This window comes from Muntiacus reevesi, chromosome X, assembly GCF_963930625.1.
Source record: "Muntiacus reevesi chromosome X, mMunRee1.1, whole genome shotgun sequence".
Classification (NCBI taxonomy): domain Eukaryota; kingdom Metazoa; phylum Chordata; class Mammalia; order Artiodactyla; family Cervidae; genus Muntiacus; species Muntiacus reevesi.
The window spans coordinates 47,491,613-47,509,285 of record NC_089271.1 but is presented as its reverse complement, the minus strand read 5'-3'; positions in this window follow the sequence as shown (position 1 = coordinate 47,509,285).

Here is a 17,673-nt window from a genome sequence, read left to right as displayed (position 1 = left end):
TTCATGTGAAAAGAGATCAGGTGAGAGTATTCTTTGAGTGCTGACTGCCATAATTGTTGTGGTCCTGATTAAGTGAATCAGTACTGTGAGATGACTTCCCAGCAAGAAGTGGGGAAAACAGCTGGTTTGTTTCAGAAAACTCAAAAACTTGACCAAAGCAATTGTTGTAATGTAGAGAAAAATGAAACTGTATTTTTCTATCCGGCTTAAGGCTGCAATCGTCCATATTCCATAGATGAAAAATATAATTTTATCAAAAGTCCCAATTCCCAGGATCACAAAAAATGTTCTACTTATTTCGGAGTTGTATAACGACACTTCTAGAATACACTATACCATTCCATGAGATAGCATATCAAGGGAGAGTTTCTGTGAGTGTTGACTGCCATAACTGTTGTTACTCTGATTAGGTGAAACTGTAGTGTCAGATGATTCCAGAAAGAAATTAAAAACATCCTTTTGATTTCAGAAAACTCAAAAATATGACCAAAGAAGTTTTTGTAATGAAGAGAAAAATGAACCAGTGAGTTTAGTTTGCTGTTGTTGTTGTTGTTTGTTTGGCAAGTTAAAGGCTGTACCTCTCCAGCTTTCACGTGGGAGAAAAGCTGTTTTGCCTTCACTCCCCAATTCTCAGGTTTAGAAAAACATATTTCCCTGCAATATCAGAGCTTCAAGAAACACTCCTAGGACACACTGTACCATTCCAGGAAAAAAAGTTGTCAGAGGAGAGTGTTATGTGACTGTTGACTGCCATATATGTTGTTACTCTAAGTAGGTTAAATGGTACTGACAGTAACTATCCATCAAGAATTAGGAACTAGCCTGTTTCAGAAAACTCAAAAACTTTACCAAAGCTGTTGTAATGAAGAGAACAATAAACCAGTGTGATTTTATGGCTGGTTTGAGGCTGCAAATATCCAGCTTTAATAGGTGGAAAATGCTGATTTTACCATAAGGCCCCAAATGCAAGGTTTACAAAAGCAGGTTTTCTGGCTCTTTCAGAGTTATGTGAAGACACAGCTAGGACACACTTTATCATTTCATGAGAAAACATGTTAGGGGAGAGTGTTCTTTGAGTGTTGCCTGCCATACCAGTGTTACTTTGATTAGGTGAAACTACACTGTCAGATAACTTCTCAGCAAGAAGTCAGAAGCATCTTTTTTTTTTTTCCACTATATTTATTTTTAATGGAAGAATAATTGGTTTACAGGATTTTTCTGTCAAACATCAACAAGAATCAATCATATGTACTCCCATGTTCCCTCCCTCCTGAACCTTCCTCCCATCCCTCCCCATTCCACCCTTCTAGATTGCCACAGACAACCTGCCTGAGTTCCCTGGGTCATAGAACAAATTCTCGTTGGATATCTATTTTATATGTGGTATTATAAGTTTCCATATTACTCTCTCCATACATTTCATGCTCTCCCTTTCCCCATCCCCATGTCCATAAGCCTGTTCTCTATGTCTGTTTCTTCACTGCTGCACTGCAAATGAATTCATTGGTACCATCTTTCTAGATTTCCATATATATGAATCAGTATACAATATTTATACTTTCCTTTCTGACTTACTTCACTCTGTATATTAGGCTGTAGGTTCATCCACCTCATTAGAACTGACTCAAATGTGTTCCTTTTTATGGCTAAGTAATATTCCATTTTATATATGTACCACAGCTTCTTTATCCATTCATTTGTCAATGGACATCTAGGTTGCTTCCATGTTCTAGCACTGTAATAGCACTGCAATGTAAATAGCACTGCAATGAACATTGGGGTATATGTGTCTTTTTCAACTTTGGTTTCCTCAGGGTATATGCCTAGGAGTGGGATTGCTCAGTCATATGGTGGTTTTATCCCTAGTTTTATAAGGAATCTCCATACCATCTCCCATAGTGTCTGTATCAAATTACTTTCCCACCAGCAATGCAAGAAGGTTCCCATTTCTTCACACCTTCTCCATCATTTATTGTTTGTAGACATTTTGATGATGGGCATTCTGACTGCAATGAGATTGTATCTCATTGTAATTTTTATTTGCATTTCTCTAATAATGAGCAATGTTGAGAATCTTTTCATGTGCCTGTTAGCATCTATATGTCTTCTTTGGAGAAATTTGTATTTAGGACTTTTGCCCACTTTTTGACTGGGTTGCTTGTTTTTCTGGTATTGAGTTTGAGAGAGTCAATTTCTATGCAGGTTGATAAGAAGTCTGAGGTCCCCGAGGAGGAGAGAGGGGTCTGAGGTTCTCGAGGAGGAGATATGGGTCTGGAATTCTCAAGTAGGAGGACAGGACAAACATATTTTTTTTCTCTACAGTCATTAGTCTTAGTCACATAAAATATGTTTTTTTCTTTAAGCCCAGAACTGATGATTACACAACAAACTAGTCAGTTTAAACTCTGTACTAAGGATTATATAACACCAATGTATCCTGCTTGAGGACAGTTTCTCCTTCCTGAAAACCTTCTGACTAATCCTGACATCTTAGAAAGTATATTATGGGAGTGGGTCTGGTAAAATCTTTCTCTTCTTAAGTTCTAATCCTACTATCTTAAAATATAAATTGTGGGAGTGGGTCTGGTAAAATTTTTACAACCTTGAGGCATTCTTTGATTTATTGCAATAACTAATTTTAAAACGTATATAGCTCTCTTGCTAAAGACTAGCAAGGGGGGCATTCTCTGACCCCCTTCTGATGTCTATGTCAGAAGCTTTTTCTGTCCCTTTTCACTATAATAAAACTTCTGCCACACAAGATCCCTGAGTGGTCAAGCCTGGTCTCTGGTCCTGAAACTAAATCTTCTTCTTTGGAGATCACAAATCTGACATTGTTCACTATAAGCTATCAAGTTGGATGAGCTCCTTGTATATTGTGGAAATTAATTATTTGTCAGGTGTTTCCTTTGCTATTATTTTCCCCCATTCTGAGGGTTGTCTTTTCACCTTGATTATAGTTTTCTTTGCTGTGCAAAAGCTTTTAAGTTTAAGCAGGTCCCCCTTGCTTACTTTTGTTTTTATTTCCATTACTCTAGGAGAGGGACCATAGAAGATCTTTCTTTGATTAATATGATTGAGTGTTCTGCCTATCTTTTCCTTTAAGAGTTTTACAGTTTCTGGTCTTAACATTTAGGTCTTTAATTCATTCTGAGGTTATCTTTGTGTATGACATTAGGAAGTGCTCTAATTTCATTCTTTTGCATATAGCTGTTCCATTTTCCTAGCACCACTTATTGAAAAGGCTATCTTTGTCCATTTGTATATTCTTTCCTCCTTTCTCATAAATAAGGTACCCATAGGTGTATAGGTTTATCTCTAGGCTTTCTATCTCGTTCTTTTGGTCTATATTTCTGTTTTTGTGCCAGCACCATAGTGTCTTGATGACTATAGCTTTGTAGTATAGTCTAGAGTCGGGAAGGTTGATTCCTCCAGCTCAATTCTTCTTTCTCAAGACTGCTTTGACTATCTGGGGTCTTTTGTGTTTGTGAATGAATTGTGAATTCTTTGTTCTAATTCTGTGAAAAATGTCATTAGTAATTTGATAGTAATCACATTGAATCTGTAGATTGCATTTGGTAGTATAGTCATTTTCACAACATTGATTATTCCTACCCAGGAACATGGACTATCTCTCCATCTGTTTATGTCATCCTTGATTTCTTTCATCAGTGCCATTATTTTCTATATACAGTTCTTTTGTCTCCTTAGGTAGGTTTATTCCTAGATAGTTTATAATTTACTTTTTGTTGCAATGATGCATGGGATTGATTGCTTAATTTCTCTTTCTGATTTTTAACTGTTAGTATATAGGAATGCAGGTGATTTCTGTGTATTGACCTTGCATCCCATGACTTTGCTAAATTCACTGATTAGCTTTAGCAAATTTTCCAATGGTTTCTTTTGGGTTTCTATGTACAGTATCATTTCATCTGCAAACCGTGAGAATTTCACTTCTTTGTTTCTGATCTGTATCCTTTTTTTTTCTTTTTCGTTTCTAAGTGCCATAGCTAGGATTTCCAAAACTGTTGAACAATAGTGGTGAGAGTGGACACCCTTGTCTCGGTCCTGATCTTAGGGGGAATGTTTAAGTTTTTCACCATTGAGAATAATGTTTGCTGTGGGCTTATCATATATGGTCTGTACTAAAGAATGCTCAAACTACCGCACAATTGCACTCATCTCACACACTAGTAAAGTAATGCTCAAAATTCTCCAAGCCAGGCTTCAGCAATACGTGAACTGAGAACTTCCAGATGTTCAATCTGGTTTTAGAAAAGGCAGAGGAACCAGAGATCAAATTGCCAATATCCGCTGGATCATCAAAAATGCGAGAGAGTTTCAGAAAAACATCTATTTCCGCTTTATTGACTATGTCAAAGTCAAAAGCCAAATTGATGCTTTTGAACTATGGTGTTAGAGAAGACTCTTGAGAGTTCCTTGGACTGCAAGGAGATCCAACCAGTCCATACTAAAGGAGATCAGTCCTAGGTCTTCATTGGAAGGACTGATGCTGAAGCTGAAACTCCAATACTTTGGCCACCTCATGCGAAGAGGTGACTCATTGGAAAAGACCGTGATGCTGGGAGGGATTGTGGGCAGGAGGAGAAGTGGACAACAGAGGATGAGATGGCTGGATGGCATCACCGACTTGATGGGCATGAGTTTGAGTAAACTCCGGGAGTTTGTGATAAACAGGGAGGCCTGGCGTGCTGCGATTCATGGGGTCACAAGGAGTCGAACATGACTGAGTGACTGAACTGAACTGATGTTAAGGTAGTTTTCTTCTAACCCATTTTTTAAAGCATTTTTATGGGTGGTGAATTATGTTAAAGCCTTTTTCTGCATCTATTGAGATGATCATATGGCTTTTATGTTTCAATTTATTATTATGTTGTATCACATTGATTGATTTGCATATATTGAAGAATCCTTGCATCCATGGAATACACCCGATTAATCATTGTGTGAGCTTTTTAATGTATTGTTGAATTCTGTTTGTGAGAATTGTATTGAGGATTTTTGCATCTATGTTCATCATGGATATTGACCTGTAATTTTTTTTTTTTTCCTTGCCTGGTTTTGGTATCAGGGGGATTGTGGCCTCGTAGAATTAGTTCGGAAGTGTTATCTCTTCTGCAGTTTTTTTGGAAGAGTTTCAGAAAATAGACTTTACCTTGTCCCTAAATGTTTTATATGATTCCCCTGTGAAGCTATCTGGCTCAGGGCTTTTGTTTTTTGGGAGATTTTTGATCACAGTTTCTATTGCAGTGTTTATAATTGGCTTGTTTATAATTTCTGTTTCTTTCTGGTTCAGTCTTGGAAGGTTGGACTTATCTAAGTATCTGTCCATTTCCTCTAGGTTGTCCATTTTATTAGCATATAGTGCTCGTAATATTCTCTTATAATCCTTTGTATTTCTCTGTTGTCTGTTGTAACCTCTCCTTTTTCATTTATAATTTTGTTGATTTGATTTTTCACCTTTTTTTTCTTCATGAGTCTGGCTAGCGATTTGCCAATTTTGTTTATCATCTCAAAGAATCAGATTTTAGTTTTATTAATCTTTGCTATTGTTTTCTTCATTTCTTTTTCATTTATTTCTGCCCTGATCTTTATGATTTCTTTCCTTCTTCTGACCTTGGGGTCCTTTTCTTCTTCTTTATCCAGCTGCTTTTTATGTAGAGTTAGGTTGTCTATTTGAAGCATTTTTGTTTTGTTTGTTTCTTGAAGTACGATTTTATTACTATAAGCTTCCCTCTGAGAACTGCTTTTGCTGAATCCCATAGGTTTTGGGTTGTCATGTTTTCATTGTCATTTGTTTCTAGGAATCTTTTGAATTCCCTTCTTATTTCTTGAGTAACATTCTCATTATTTAGTAAGGTATTGTTTAATTTCCATGAGTTTGTGTTTTTTGCAGGTTTTTCCTGTAGTTGATATCTAGTCTCATAGCATTGTGGTCAGAGAAGATACTTCATATGATTTCAATTTTCTTAAACTTACTGAGGCTTGATTTGTGGCCCAAGATGTGGTCTATCCTGGAGAATGTCCCATGTGAACTTGAGAAGAAAGTGTATTCTTCTGCTTTTGGATGGAAAGTCCTGAAGATATCACTCAGGTCCATTTGGTCTAATGTTTCATTTAAGGTTTGTGTTTCCTTATTGATTCTCTTTTGATGATCTTTCCATCGGTGTAAGTGGTTGTTAAAGTCCCCTACTGTTACTGTGTTACTGTCAGTTTCCCCTCTTACGCTTGTTAGTGTCTGCCTTCTGCACTGTGGTGCTTCTATGTTTGGTGCATAAATATTTACAACTGTTATGCCTTCTTCTTGGATTGATCCTTTGCATTATGTAATGTTCTTCTTTGTCTCTTATAATATTTTTAATTTTAAAATATATATTGTCTGAAATAAGATTTGCCACTCTGGCTTTCTTTTGGTTTCCATTCTCATGCAATATCTTTTTTCTGTCCTTTTACTTTCTGTCTCTATGTGTCTCTAGGTCTGAAGTGGGTCTCCTTATGGGCAGAATATGCATGAGTCTTGTTTTTGTATTCAATCAGTCTGTATCTTTTGGTTGGTGCATTTAAGGCAATTATTGATACGTATGTTCCTATTGCCATTCTCTTAAATGTTTTGGGTTTGTTTTTGTAGGTCGTTCCTTTATCTTGTACCACTGGTTATTAAGTCCCTTTAGCATTTGTTGTAAGGCTGGTTTGCTGGTGCTAAATTCTCTTAAATTTTGCTTGTCTGTAAATATTTTGATTTCTCCATCAGTTTTGAATAAAATCTTTGCTAGGTATAGTAATCTTGGCTGTAGTTTTTTTTTTCTTTTTTTTTTTTTCAGTGCTTTAAATATATCCTGCCATTCCCTTCTGGCCTGTAGAGCTTCTGCTGAAAGATCTGCTATTAACCATGTGGGTTTTCCCTTGTATGTTTCCTATTGCTTTTCCCTTGCTGCTTTTAATAGTCTTTCTTTGTGTTTAATCTCTATTAGCTTGATTAATATGAGTGTAAATGTATTTCTTCTTTGGTTTATCCTGTAAGGTACTCTCTGCACTTGGACTTGAGTGACTATTTTCTTTCCCTTGTTTGTGGAAATTTTCAACTATAATATCCTCAAATATTTTATCAGAGTCTTTCTTTTTTTCTTCTTTCTCTAGGACCCCTATAACTCAAATGTTGGTGCATTTAATATTGTTCCAATGGTTTCTGAGGCTATACTGAATTATTTTCATTCTTTTTCCTTTATTCTGCTCTTCAGCATTTATTTCCACAATTATATTTTCCAGCTCACTTATCCATTCTGCCACAGTTCTTCTCCTCTTGGTTCCTTTTAGCATATTTTTAAATTCAGTAATTGCATTATTCATCACTGTTTGCTTATTCTTTATTTCTTCTATGTCCTTGGAGAGTGTGCTAAATGTGTTAATTGTTTCTCACATTTTCTCCTTTCTATTTTCAAATCTTTGGAGCATCTTTACTATCATTCTTCTGATTTTTTTTCAGGTGGATTGCTTATTTCCTCTTCATTTATTTGGTCTTGTGAGTTTCTACCTTCTTCTTTCATTTGTGTTGTATTTCTCTCTCTCTCTTTCTTTTTCTAACCTGTTCCACTTGATGTCTCCTTTTCTCAGGCTTTGGAGTTGTATTCTTTCTTCCTTTCAGTCTTTGCCTTTGGAGGGAAAGGTTGTTTGAGCAGTCTGTGTTCACTTCTTGTTAGGGGTGACTTGTGCCTCTGTTGTAGTGGGAGCAGATTAAGCAAATCAAGAAGGTAATTACAGAAACAATGGGGGGATATACTCACAATTCCACACAATTTATAACCAACATATTCTATTAAAAAGATTACATGAGATTGACTTGGTGAACAAAGGAAAGCAAAAGCGATATCGACTAAATAAGCAGAGCTAGCTAATGCTCAGTTTGGAAATCTGAGCCTGAGCTGTGTACCAAATGGGCAATATAGCAAAGACAGCACAACAGTTTAACTTATTTGGTGAAAAAGAAAAAGAGAAGGAAAAAAGGGAGAAGAAAAAGAGGAAAGAAGAGAAGGGAAAGAAAAGAGAAAATGAAGGGGTGGAAAAGAGGGTGGAAACTAAGAGAGAAAAGAAAACAAAAAAGCAAAGGTAAATAGGCATATTGAATAAGATTTATATATATACAGGAATAGCTACAGCTGCTAAAGAACTATAAGAAAAGCAGTCGAATATGTCAAAAACAAATTTAGAAGAATCACAAAAAGTGTGAAAAGGAAAAATGGAAAGAAAATCCTTAAAGTAAATTTTTTAACAAGGAAAACAAACAGGAAAGCTCTACAGCACCACAAAAGGCTAATGTGAAGATAGAAATGTGTAGGGGGGGTTATGTAGTGTGATTTATAAGAAAAAAAAATAGTTCTCAAGGTCATAGTTCTTCTTGGTTGTGGAGTCTGCCTCCATACATGGAGTCAGATTAATGTCCTGTGATGTTTTCCTGATTGGGGGAGATTGTGCCTATGTTCTGCTTCATGGAGCTGGATCTCATGTCTCTGATGGTGAGTGCAGTGTTCAATAGTAGGTTTTGGGTTGTCTATGGTTTCAGTCTGTCTTGGGAAGTCCTGGTTTTGGCAGTGTTAGACATGTTTATTTCCACAGGTCTTTCAAAGTGGACCTATCAGCATATCTTCAATGTCACCAGCCCCCTACTTGTCCCTGGAATATTTACCAGTACTTCTTTTCCCAGGTTCCATCCTACACTGCAAGCCAAAGTTTGGTAGGTGGGGACTTGTGTGGATCTTTTCTCGACATCCCAATTGTGCCCTCTGCATCACAAGGCTTGTGTGCACTTGTCTTGGCTCACTAGGCCCAACCTCCTCTACATCGTGGGTCTTGTGTTCACTTGGCTCTGCTCCAGGGGCCCTCCCTCTGCATCCTGGGGCTTGTGTACACTTGTTTTGGCTAACTAGCCTTCCCTCTATGTCATGGGGCTTGTGCGTTTTATTGGCTCCCTGGACCCGTCCTCTGTACCCTGCCTGCCCAGTTTGTGTGCACTGGAGAGGTTTGTGTGCCATGCTTTTCTTGCTACCCCACGTCACCCTCTGTGCATAGAGGTTTGTGTGTGCTGGAAAAGTTTGTGTGCCATGTCGTTCTGGGCACTCTAAGCCCACCCTCTGCACTGTGGGGTTTCTGTGGGATTCTGTCAATTTCCTGACCCCACCGTGTGGTCGAGGCCACAGTTCATGAGCTGTTTACAGGATGAGAAGTGCAGCTTTCTCTTTTTTTTTTTTTTTCTGTCCTGTAAGTCCTTGCTTTGCCCAGCTTTCTGAGATTCCACAGCTTCCCCTTGGACCTGCCTGTGAGGGAGGTTCCCAGTGCGTGGGACCTCTTCCTGTTTTAGGACTGCTTCCTTCCTTTGGGGCACAAATCCAGAAGTTCTCTGTATTTTCCCTTTTTATGTCTCCATCCATTTTCCTACTCATTCCAGGGAGCTTAGCCTGTCCCCTGGAGGCATGGGGTCTTCTGCTATCACCTAGAGATTGCTTTGTAGGAGTCATTCCATATCTTGATGAGCCTTTGATATATTTGTGAGCTGACTGGCAATCTCCCCATCTTACTCCTCCACCATCTTATCTTTAGTTTTTGTTTGTTTGTTTGTTTGTTTTAATATTTAGTTTTAGGCTGGCTCTTTCACTCTCCTCCTCACCCTCATCAAGAGGCTCTTTAGTTCCTCTTCACTTTGGGCCATTAGAGTGGTATCATCTGCATATCTGAGGTTGTTGATGTTTCTTCTACCTATCTTGATTCCAACTTGAAACTTATCCAGCCTGGCATTTCTCATTATGTGCTCAGTGTATAGATGAAACAAACGGGATGACAACAGACAGCCCTGTCGTAAAACAATAATAATGTTTGTGAGTAAAACAATAATAATGGGAGACTTTAACATGTCATTCACACCAAAGGACAGATCATTCAGACAAAAAAATCAATAAAGAAACAAAAGCCTTAAATGACACATTAGACAGATTCACCTAATTGATACCTACAGGGCATTCCATTCCTAAGCAGCAAATACAGTTGTTTTCTCAAGCACACACAGAACATTCTCCAGGATAGACTGCATCTTGGGTCACAAATCAAGCCTTTCTAACATAAAAGATGCCTCTTCCTTGGAAGAAAAGCTATGACAAAGCTAGACAGTGTATTAAAAAGCAGAGACATCACTTTGCTGTCAAAGGTCCATATAGTCTAAGATATGTTTTTTCCAATAGTCATGTACAGATGTGAAAGCTGGATCATAAAGAAGACCAACAGCTGAAGAATTGATAACTTTGAATTGTAGTGCTGGAGAAGACTCTTGAGAGCAAGAGTCAGCAAGACCAAATCAGTCAATCCTTAAGGAAATCAAGCCTGAATATTCATTGGAAAGACTGATGCTGAAGCTGAAGCTCCAATACTTTGGCCACCTCATGCAAAGAGCTGACTCATTGGAAAAGACCCTGATGCTGGGAAAGATTGAGGGTAGGAGGAGAAGGGGGCAGCAGAGGATGAGATGGTTGGATGGCCTCATTGACTCAATGGATATGAGTTTGAGCAAACTCCGGGAGATAGTGAAGGACAGAGATACCTGGCATGCTAGAGTACATGGAGTTGCAAAGAATTGGATATGACTGAGTGACTGAAGAACAGCAACAGACATTTTTTTATGACAACAAAACTATGAGATTAAATATCAATTACTAGAAAAATAATTGTAAAAAATACAAACAAATGGAAGCCAATCAATATACTTGTAAATGAACAAAGGTCACTGAATAAATCAAGGAGGAAAAATAATACCTAGAAACAAATGATACTACACTACAATCCAAAATATATGCATATTAAGTTGTTACAGGCATGTCCAGCTCTTTGCAACACTATGGACTATATCCTGCTAGGCTCCTCTGTCCATGGGATTTTCCAGGCAAGAATGCTGGAGTGGGCTGTCATGCTCTCCTCTAGGGGATCTGGGATGCAGCAAAAGTAGTGCTAACAAGGAAGTTTATAGCAATACAAGCCTACTTCAAAAAAATGAGAAATCATAAAATTAAAAACCTGAGCTATCATCTCACACTGGTCAGAATGGCCATTATCAAAAAGTCTACAAACAATAAGTGCTGGAGAGTATGTGGAGAAAAGAGAACCCTCTTACACTATGGTGAGTATATAAATTGATACAGCTACTATGGAGAACAGTATAGAGATGACTTTAAAAAACTGGGAATAAAACTACCAGCAATACCACTACTGGGAATATACCCTGAAGAAACTTTAATAGAAAAAGACACAGGTACTCCAGTGTTCACTGCAGCACAATTTACAATAGCCAGAAAATGGAACCAACGTACATGTCCATCAACAGATGAATGGGTAAGGAAGTTTTGCTGCATGCATACAGTGGAATATTACTCAGCCTCAAAATGAAATGCATTTGTGTCAGTTGAAATGAGGTGAATGAACCTAGAACCTTTTATGCAGAGTTAAGTAAGTCAGAAAAAAAGAAAAAAACAAATATCATATATTAACTCATATATATGGAATCTAGACAGATAGTACTGGTGAACTTATTTGCAAGGGAAAGATGGAGATAGAGATGTAGAAAATGGACCTGTGGACATAACAGGGGAAGGAGAGTGTAGGATAAATTGAGAAAGTAGCATTGACATACGTACACTTTGACTGCTTAGTCACTAAGTTGTGCCTGACTCTTTGCAACCCTATGGAGTGTAGCCCACCAAGTTCCTCTGTCCATGGGGTTTTTCAAGCAAGAATACTGGAGTGGGTTGACATTTCTTCCTCCAAGAGATCTTCCCAACCCAAATATTAAAACTGCATCTCCCACATCTTCTGTATTGCCAGGTGGATTATTTACCACTGAGCCACCTGGGAAGCCCTCTATATACACTGCCATGTGTAAAATAGATAGCTGGTGGAAAGTTGCTATAATACTATAACACAGTGAGCCTAGGTCTCTGATGACCTAGAGGGTCAAGATTGGGGAATGGGTGGAGAGCCTCAAGAGGAAAGGGATATTATATATACATAGAGTTATGAGTGATTTGTGATGTTGTATGGCAGAAATCAACACAACACTGGAAAGTAATTATAATCCAATTAAAAATAAATTTAAGAATGGGAGTGATATTATCCAAACTATACTTTTATAAGATCTCACACTTTGCTATAGAAAGGATGAATAGTGGCAATGCAAGGGTAAAAGTATTAACAGGTAAGAGGCTATTATATTTGTTCAGTTGAAAGGTGATAGTGGCTTGTACTTAGGTGTGGTGTAGAATTTTTAAAAATAGATTGGTTTTGGATGTATTTTTAATATACAACTAGTAGAAATTATGTTTAGATTGAAAGTCAAAAGTGCAAGATAGGGAGGGCTGAAGGATGACTCAAGTTTCCACATTTAATAGCTTCACAGATGGTGATATTTGCTGAAATGGGATACAATTGATGAAGAGCACATTTAGTGGGAAAAAGCAGTGTTTCTCCATTAGACTTGTTATAATTTGAATTTTATATTGCATTCTAAAGATATAGTACATTCTCAAGTCCTCTCTTAGTCTGACCTAGAATGTTTTTTCACCTATCTACTAAGTTTCTCTTCATCCTTCAAGATTCAGTTGAGGTATATTCTCTTTTATATTCCTCCTGATCCCTCCCAGTTATCTGGTTCTTCCATTTGCTTTCAGAGCACTTTAGTTATAATTGTCTTCTGTACTGGAAAATGGTATCTAACACAGTGTCTTAATTTTTTTTACAAATTGTAACAAGAGATTGGATGGAGGTATGGCCAAGGTGGCTGACTAGGAAGACCCTGATCTCACCTCCTTCAATGTGCATAATAAAATTGCAACTATTTATAGAAAAACTACCTATGAGAGCAACACCAAAGACTAGCAGAAAAGATCTGCTACAGCTAAAGACATAAATAATGAATCACAACAAGATGAGTAGGAAAGACAGATTTTTTAAATATATAATTGGGGCCCATATTCCCTGATAGATGATCATAAAAGGAGGATAAGCACAATTGAAGTGGTTCTTCCCAAGGCCTAAGGGCATGAGCCACACAGGGCTCTCCAGCTGAACCAGTCCTGTACCAATAAGATGACACATAGAACATTTTATTTTGAAGGCCAGTAGGACTTACTTTTGGGAGAGAAAAGGGGTTATGGGAAACGGAGACTCCACATTTAAAGGACACACACAAAATTTCACATGCTCTGATATCCAGATTAGAATAAGTAATTCAAAAGGTACCTAGGTCAGGTCTACTTACTGATTTGCAGGAACTGCTAAGAGAGGCAGGAGATGGTTGAAACTCACCCTGAAGACATTGACACTGGCAGCAGCAATTTATGGGAACTCATCATAACAAGAGGATTTCCCTGGTGGCTCAGTTGGTAAATAATCTGCCTGCAATGCAGGAGATCTGGGTTCAGTCCCTGGGTTGGGAAAATCCCCTGGAGAAGGGAATGACAACCCAATCCAGTATTCTTGCCTGGAGATTTCCATGGACAGAGGAGACTGGTGGGCTACATTCCATGGAGTTGCAAAGAGTCAGACATGACTGAGTGACTAATAGACACACACATCATAACAAGACCACACTGGTGTTGGTAAGTACCATTTTGGAATCCTCCCTGTTGCTTACTAGTGCTGGATCCTAGCCCTGCCCGCCAGCCATTTGGCACCAGGTCTGGGACACTCTAGGTCAGGCAGCTAGCTGAGTAGCAACACAGGCCTACTCACCAGCAGGTCAGCTTCTGTAGGGTCCTCAACACCAAGCCTTTCCAGAATTGGACTCACCCACCAGAGGACCCAGGAATGACCCCTCTCCCCCACCAGTGGACATTACTATGCCTGGAATCCAGCATCATCCACCAGGGAATGGGCACAAGCCCCAGGACCCCCTGAGTCCTGGTATCACCCACCAGTAGGACAACTTCAGCTCCAGAAACTCTAGGTACCATAGCGGGAGACCCCAGGATCGATTTTGCCAACCAGTATGCTGGCACTTAAACTAAAGAAAGTAGGGAAAACGACTAGACCATTCAGGTATGACCTAAATCAAATAGGCTATGACTATACAGCGGAAGTGAGAAATAGATTTAAGGGACTAGATCTGATAGACAGAGTGCCTGATGAACTATGGACGGAGGTTCGTAACATTGTACAGGAGACAGGGATCAAGACCATCCCCATGGAAAAGAAATGCAAAAAGGCAAAATGGTTGTCTGAGGAGGCCTTACAAATAGCTGTGAAAAGAAGAGAAGGGAAAGCAAAGGAGAAAAGGAAAGATATTCCCATTTGAATGCAGAGTTCCAAAGAATAGCCAAGAGAGATAAGAAAGCCTTCCTCTGTGATCAGTGCAAAGAAATAGAGGAAAACAATAGAATGGGAAAGACTAGAGATCTCTTCAAGAAAATTAGAGATATCAAGGGAACATTTCACGCAAATATGTGTTTGATAAAGGACAGAAATGGTATGAACCTAACAGAAGCAGAAAATATTAAGAAGAGGTGGCACAAATACAAAGAACTGTACAAAAAAGATCTTCATGACCCAGATAATCACAATGGTGTGATCACTCACTACATCCTGGAATGTGAAGTCAAGTGGGCCTTAGAAAGCATCACTATGAACAAAGCTAGTGGATGTGATGGAATTCCAGTTGAGCTATTTCAAATCCTGAAAGATGATGCTGTGAAAGTGCTGCACTCAATATGCCAGCAAATTTGGAAAACTCAGCAGTGGCCACAGGATTGGAAAAGTCCGTTTTCATTCCAATCCCTAAGAAAGGCAATCCCAAAGAATGCTCAAACTACCGCACAATTGCACTCATCTTACACGCTAGTAAAGTAATGCTCAAAATTCTCCAAACCAGGCTTCAGTAATACGTGAACGGAGAACTTCCAGATGTTCCAGCTGGTTTTAGAAAAGGCAGAGGAACCAGAGATCAAATTTCCAATATCCTCTGGATCATCGAAAAAGCAAGAGAGTTCCAGAAAACATCTATTTCTGCTTTATTGACTACACCAAAGCCTTTGACTGTGTGGATCACAATAAACTGTGGAAAATTCTGAAAGAGAGGGAATACCAGACCGCCTGACCTGCCTCTTGAGAAACCTATATGCATGTCAGGAAGCAACAGTTAGAACTGGACATGGAACAACAGACTGGTTCCAAATAGGAAAAGGAGTACATCAAGGCTGTGTATTATCACCCTGCTTATTTAACTTATATGCAGAGTACATCATGAGAAACGCTGGGCTGGAAGAAGCACAAGCTGGAATCAAGATTGCCGGGAGAAATATCAATAACCTCAGATATGCAGATGGCCCCACCCTTGTGACAGAAATTGCAGAAGAACTAAAGAGCCTCTTGGTGAAAGTGAAAGAGGAGATGAAAAAGTTGGCTTAAAGCTCAACATTCAGAAAACTAAGATCATGGCATCTGGTCCCATCACCTCATGGGAAATAGATAGGGAGACAGTGGAAACAGTGTCAGACTTTGTTGTTTGGGGCTTCAAAATCACTGCAGATGGTGACTGCAGCCATGAAATTAAAAGACATTTATTCCTTGGAAGGAAAGTTATGACCAACCTAGACAACATATTAAAAAGCAGAGACATGACTTTGCCAACAAAGGTCTGTCTAGTCAAGGCTATGGTTTTACCAGTGGTCATATATGGATGTGAGAATTGGACTGTGAAGAAAGGTGAGTGCTGAAAAATGGATGCTTTTGAACTGTGGTGTTGGAGAAGACTCTTGAGAGTCCCTAGGCCTGTATGGAGATCCAACCAGTCTATCTTAAAGGAAATCAGTCCTGGGTGTTCATTGGAAGGACTGATGCTGAAGCTGAAACTCCAATACTTTGGCCACCTCATGCGAAGAATTGACTCATTGGAAAAGACCCCAATGTTGGCAAGGATTGGGGGTAGAAGGAGAAGGGGACAACAGAGGATGAGATGGCTGGATGGCATCATCAACTTGATGGGCATGAGTTTGAGTAAACTCCGGGAATTGGTGATGGACAGGGAGGCTTGGCGTGCTGAGATTCATGGGGTCACAAAGAGTCGGACACAACTGAGTGACTGAACTGAACTGAATGCTGGCACTAAACTTGGCAGCAGGCCTCACCCACCAGCAGGCAGGCACTAGCCCTTGGATCAATAAGGCCCTGCAGGTAGCTGTGATAAGACACAGTGTAATCACCAGTAGCCTGGCACCAGCCCAAGGATTCTCTGGTACCTAGCCCTGTCCACCTACCTATACCAACTCTAGGACTACCAGGGCCCTGCAGAGGGTGACTTAAACCCCTAGCTCCATCCACCAGTGTGTTAGCATTTGCCCTGGGTCATCATGGGCCCTGGAACTGGACACCAGTGGGCCAACACCATCTCTGAGAAACCCTGGCTTTAGCCAGGGACCCGAGACTGCAGTCTGAAAGTCAGTTGACCAGCACTAGACCCAGGATCTAGCTTCACTACTTGTGTATGAGCACCAGCCCTGGGACTTCAGCAGGCTTTCATCTAGCTGTGTCAATATCCATCCCATTCTCTAGCAGGCCAATAGTACCCAGGATATCCTGGGCCTGGCCCTACCCAGCAGCCAATCAACATTTGTTCTGGGATTCGTGACACCAGAGTCAGCCATCCTGAGAACTGGCCATACACACTGGTGGACCAGCACTAGCTCTGAGATCCTCCTGGGGCTTAGTAGCCAGTTACCCTGTGACATGGCCACAACATGTCTGTGGCTCAGTGTCAAGACCTGGACCCCCTGACTGTGAACAGAGCCATACCAGGACATGGCCTTGTCCACAAGTGGCTCAAAGACCCTGCACAAGACACTGCCTGGCAACCAACTGGACAAGAGAAGAGTCCTACCTACCAGTGTCCTCACAGTAATCAGACCCACCACAACAGGACACACACAGCCCACAGAGAGGACATCCATAAAATACTTTTTCTTTTTTCATTTAAGTTGTGATTTTCCTGGCTCTTGGTATGATGGACCTCTGAACCATATTAAAACAATCTATTTTATGAGGCAATAAACCTGTTTGTGTTTAGCACAAGTACTAGCATGATTTTGTGTTAAAATGGCTATGCAACTTTCAGAGACTTTGCTTTACTTTTCTATTTTGCTTAGTTTCTCTGGTGTCACTAAGACTCCTGTTGATCTCTGCCAGAGCTAATTATAGTCTCTGAATAGGAAAAGGGATTCTCCATCTTGCAGGCACAAAGAGTACTTCTTGGGCTGAAACTTGCTATGTTGAGATTCCCCTTACTGTTTCTTTCCCATGTCTAATTGGAGGAGGGGAGTCTCTGGCCAATAGAGATGAAGAGCAATTTCCAAGACTATTTGACTTAAACAAGGCTCCTCCCCAGTCCCTCATTCCAGAGTCCCCAAATCCACCTGGGATTGTCACTAGAATTTTTTTTTTTTTTTGGGGGGGGGGCTGCAAAGATGCCCTGTTACTCTGCTTCTCTGTTCTCCTCCAGGCTGCCTTCTTCTTTTCTATCTTTTTTAGACCTTATATCATTTTTTTTATTTCCAGTGTTTATTTATCACCAGAGAGAGATGTCTATGGTAGCTCATCTAAACTGGAAGTCCAATTTATGCTTTTCAACCATCA